Here is a 5,805-nt window from a genome sequence, read left to right as displayed (position 1 = left end):
TAGAGGGATAGAGGAGAAAGATACTGGTCTGGGGCGAGGTGCATGTCTCTTCAGATTTGAAGAGGACAATAGCCAGAAAGACCATTCTCACTTGTATCTGGATATGTCTGAATATGTAAGGTCCAAAAACATAATGGAAATTACACTGCACATGCCTATTTGCTTAGTTTAGCTGAGTTACCACACAGACGCCATCTTCTCATGCTAGTCTCCTGGCACCTGTGCCTGAGGTACTCACCCATTTTCATTAGACAGGATACTTAGCAACATCATACAGATTCTCTGAGCTTCAGCTTCCTTGTCTGCACCACGGGTTTAACATCACCAAGCGGTGAAAATTAACAAGGCAGGAAACTACAAATATTGGAGAGGATGTGGACAAAGGGGAACCCTCCTGCACTGTTGGTGGGAATGTGAACTGGTGCAGCCACTCTGGGAAACTGTGTGGAGGTTCCTCAAAGAGTTAAAAATAGACCTGCTCTACGACCCAGCAATTGCCCTGCTGGGGATTTACCCCAAAGATTCAGATGCAATGAAACGCCGGGACACCTGCACCCCGATGTTGATAGCAGCAATGTCCACAATAGCCAAACTGTGGAAGGAGCCTCGGTGTCCATCGAAAGATGAATGGATCAAGAAGATGTGGTCTATGTATACAATGGAATATTCCTCAGCCATTAGAAACAACAAATACCCACCATTTGCTTCGACGTGGATGGAACTGGAGGGTATCATGCTGAGTGAAATAAGTCAGTTGGAGAAGGACAAACATTATACGGTCTCACTCATTTGGGGAATATAAAAATTAGTGAAAGGGAATAAAGGGAAAGGGAAAGGAGAGAAAATGAGTGAAAATATCAGTGAGGGTGACAAAACATGAGAGACACCTAACTCTGGGAAACGAACAAGGGGTACTGGAAAGGGAGGTGGGTGGGGGGTTGGGGTGACTGGGTGATGGGCACTGAGAGGGGCACTTGATGGGATGAGCACTGGGTGTTATGCTATAGGTTGGCAAATTGAACTCCAATAAAAAAAAAATTAAAAAATCACCAAGCAGCCCTCTAAACCAATCCTGCTCAATAGAGCTTCCTGCGACAATGGAACTGTTCTTTATCCACTGATGTTATAGTCCCTGGCCGCATGCCACTATAAAACACGTGGGTGATGAGTATTACCACGGAGAATGGAAATTTTAATTATGTTTCATTTTAATTCATTTTAATTTTAGCAACCACCTTTGACTAGTGGCTGCCATATTGGACACAGCAACTCTAGATCAATTAATTCCACGTTTTCTACCTCTTCTTGAACCTTCTATCTCATGGGGAAATGCTTATGGTATTTTTTTCGCTCCCGATTAGTTTTTGTTTTGAGAAATTAATAAGGAGGGAGGGATCTAAAGGGTCTCATAAAAATAAAGCACAGCAGTTCATTTGGACCTGAAAATTGGTTTTGGTAAAAATACAAAGCAAAGTCTCATCTGTGCATGTACTTTTCTGCACTCAGAATATATGCTTAGACAGGATGAAGAGCAGGGCAACATGCAAAGTTTGGAAATAGCCCATTTGTCCCAAATGTGTAACCCCAACAATCTACGTATTGAGCTGTGTCTCTTCCTGCTGTTCTCCTTTGCAAACACTAATACTCACTAGATCCTTTAATCTTGTTGTAAAATGTAGGTAGACCTGGATCTACATCTGCATCTGTATCTTCCAGAGCCTATTTGTCTGGGAACTCTGAAAGAGAAATCTCTACTTCGCAGCAGAACTCTTATCCTTGCTTTAAAAACAGATCTGCATACGCCAAGGTAGATTTCAAGAGTTGGGAGAAAGAAAATTCCAGGCAAAATATTCACTGAAGATCATACTTTTCACCACAAAAGCTTCTCTTTGATGAGCTCTTGTTGCTGACAAAGGATGTCATGCACTTTTCACAACAAATCTCTCCTGAGAATCCCTGTATCACATTCAAATGATGATGTGTCTCTGGTTTAGGATACTAGGTAATATTTTACCCAAGAAAGAGAAAGTTGAACAGTGACTGGAACCCAAGATAGTTTGTCTACGGAAGTTGTGTTTTTCCACACTAGTCTACATTCCAGTGCCTTGGACCGTGCTATAGTTTCTCAAAGAAGCCCTTTCTGCTGGAGAGTTCCAAGTAGAAAAATATTTCTCCGGTTGTGCTGAAATTTGCCTTCTTGTAACCAACCCCCCTCCCCATCCCCAACATCAACATGCATCAGCGCTTGTTCTGTCCTTTGAGAGGACAAGGGACCAGCCAGTTCTGGCTTCCCTAGGATATTTACACGGCCATCCTGTCCCTCTCAACCCTGGCTTTTGCAACTACAGGATAAACACACACGGTCCACACTCATTCCTCCTACAAGATATTTTCCAGACCTTCTATCACCTGATCACTTCCTATAAAGATAAGAATCTGTTTGTGCTTTTTTAAGGAGTCTTTATAGAGTAAGTCGTTCATTCTGAAATTTTAAAAGCCCTACCACCAGAACATGACCCTTCATATCTGACCTAAAGATCGCAAACTACAATCTAAAGTAATTATCCCTAGTTCTATCCTCAAAGGAGACATTAAACAGCCAGTTGTCTGCGTGAGAATATTTTACATTTTTAAAGGTTATTATTTGCTCATTATCTTTTTCCTCTCTGGCATAAATATTTCCAGCTCTAGAAAATTTATCTTTATAAAGTTTACCTCCTCCCCCATCAGCAATTTCTACAGTGCCTCTTTCATCTATATCCAGGTTGCTACAGAGCTTAGGACAGGACTCAATGTGGAGGTCAAGCTCAAGCTTAAGCAGAGAGAAACTATTGACCTGGGCTCATGCTTCATTTTGTTCCTGGTTGTGCAACACAATAGCAGCTACTCTCTAATGAGCGCCTACTATGGGCCCTACCCCATGCTGGGCGCTTTCTGTACTGATTTCTAATCCATAATTCCCCTTGGAAAGGCTTCAACTCACATTTACAAATAAGGTCATGGTTAGAGAGGATAAGTAGCTTGTCAAAGTCACAGAGCTAGTGAGTGGCATTGAACCCAGGTGTGCGTAGCTCCAAAGCCCGGGCACTTTCCTCTGTGCTGAAGATGTAATGGGTCTTTTCCAAAGGGCAAAAAATATCCACCTGCCCTCAGACCACCCTGAGCCAATGGGAAATACACAACCCGCAAGAAACACATTTCCTTCCTCCAAACAATGCAGCGTTTGGCTGTGCCAGGGCACGTCTCTTAAATACACAGTGAAAAATCCTCACTCAACCCATACTCTGGTCATTATTACCCTAGACTCATTGCCTCAGAGTCTCAACCAGCAACTCTAATGGCCTTTTAGATGGAAATTTAAGTCATTTAGCAACACACAAAAAAGTGTTGGATAGAAGTCCAAAAGCATTTCAGGCTTGGCCTGTGGCCCTTCCTCATAAAAAAAAAAAAAAAAAAAAAAAAAGAAAAAAAGAAAAAGCTAAGAATTGATGGGAAGAGGGTGGAAGGAAGGACTTTGCCTTTTTGGAAGGCAAAGAGAGTTAAAGTGATTGGAATAGAGTGTGCAATTAATGAATATTTGTCCAGTAAACAAATAAGATGGGCTATGCTGTTTTAAAAGAAAAGAACTTGCCAAGTTTCTCTTCATAATAATTTTTATTCAATGGGCTGGCCTACATCACAGATACACACATTCTTATTTAGGAAACTAATTTGAATAAGAAAGCATACTCAAAAGAAGTGTTTGTTTCCTTTTCTTGCTGCTGTTGTTTTGGGGTTTTGTTTGTTTTTGCCTAACCAGGGAGCGGATGCCCTAAGTAGATGTTACATGGATAGCTGGTAAAAATATCAAGTATGAATATAATTAGGATGTGATGAGGATGTGTGGATAGGAAGTTCTTGATTAAATGCATAGCCGGTGCGTTCTAAGTCCCCAGATCCCTGCTCAGTCCTACAGAAATGCTTCTCGGTTCTGTTTTCCCTGCCATAATCCCTCTCCAGAGTTCACAAAGACGTTCTGTTGTTGTGCAGGAGGCAATCACATGGATCATGTTGATGCATTCTATCATTGGAATAAGATCTTTCTGGAAAAAAAGAAAAAGTTAAAGAACCTCTATAGGGTACTCATTCCAAACACTGCATCTAATTGACATATGTAGCTAATTCTGAATGAGCAAGTGTAAAAATAATAGCATGGGCATAGAAAAATGCCAATTTGGGAAATGATTGATTAAAAACTGAATATGGGGGGATCCGTGGGTGGCTAAGCAGTTCAGCGCCTGCCTTTGGCCCAGGGTGTGATCCTGGAGTCCTGGGATCAAGTCTCGTGTTGGGCTCCCTGCATGGAGCCTGCTTCTCCCTTTGCCTGTGTCTCTGCCTCTCTCTCTCTCTCTCTCTCTCTCTCTATCTGTGTCTCTCATGAATAAATAAATAAAATCTTAAAAAAAAAAGGAGTATGAATGATTTCATTTCCTGTATATATCGTTCTCACATGCATCCAGAGCATCTTTAGGTCAATATTATAACCACCTAAGGTTTAACCATGTCTTCCTATCTACCCAATAATTTCTCAACCACTTTTGACAACAGCCCTTTCCTCTGCTACCCTGATTGTCCATACCAATAAATAGTCATAAGACAGATGAATAAGGCTATTTAGTGAAGTCAGTACTGCCTCACAGTAGCATAATCTCCTCCATACTTTGTTGGCATCTAACCTTTCACTCTTTAAGGCTCAGTTTAAATTCTGTCCTTCCTGACCACCATTATTTTGACAATTCTTTTCATTTTTATCCCAAATTCCATAACCAGCTGTACTCTATACCACAAAATCAGCAATTTGCATTCCATCCTGCTTAGTTCCTTAAGTACTGAATGTGTGATTCCATTTTATTTATAAGTCTATTGTTAAGGCCTCTGAGGGTAGGCACTTGGTCTTATGTTTATTTCAGCCCCCACAGAGCTCTGATTATTGCGGAAAAATCAGTGTATTAGTCTGTTTGTGCTATTATAACAAACATACCACAGACTCTTATTTTGGCTTGAACAACAACAATTTATTTTTGCATGTTCTACAGGATAGAAGTCCCAAATCAAGTGCTGGGAAATTCAGTTCTGGTGAGGCCTCTCTTCTTGGCTTGCAGATGGCTGCCCTCTTACTGTGTCCTCATATGACCTTTCCTTCATGCACAAGCAGAGAGAGAGAGAGAGAGAGAAAGAGGGAGATTTCTGTCATGGGGTGACTGTTCCCCTCCTAACAAGGACACTGGCACTAACAGATTAAGGACCCACCCTTATGACCTCACTTAAACTTAAATACCTCTCTACAGGCCTTATCACCAGATATAGTCACATGAGAGCTTAGGGCTTTAATATATGAATGTGGGGGGAGGAGAGGACAGGATTTAGTCCATAACACGCAGTGAGAATTGTAGAAGTACTTGGAGATCGGAGAACACACCAGAGAGGCTCACGGACATTCTTTCTGAGCCATCTCTTACCCTCCATCATAGTTGGGACTACTGGTTTAGAAACCTTCTATCAGATTTTCCGAAAAAACCTGACTTTTAAAGGTTTTAGAAATAAAGCAGGGAGAAGGGAAACCGAGGCTCAAAGAGGTAGAGTACTAGTCCAACGGCCACCTAACAGTTAAGGAGCTGGGCTGGAATCAAAGTTCACCATGCCTTCTAAGCATGTTCATCATTTGAGGCTCTGCCTCCCAGTGCAGAGAGAGGAACCACCTGAACATCTATTGTGCCTACAGCCTCATATCACTACAGTGACTCACTCAGTGGGCTCACCCAGTAA

This window comes from Canis lupus, chromosome 11, assembly GCF_011100685.1.
Source record: "Canis lupus familiaris isolate Mischka breed German Shepherd chromosome 11, alternate assembly UU_Cfam_GSD_1.0, whole genome shotgun sequence".
NCBI lineage: Eukaryota > Metazoa > Chordata > Mammalia > Carnivora > Canidae > Canis > Canis lupus.
The sequence above is the reverse complement of the archived record's forward strand: the minus strand, read 5'-3'. Positions refer to the sequence as shown.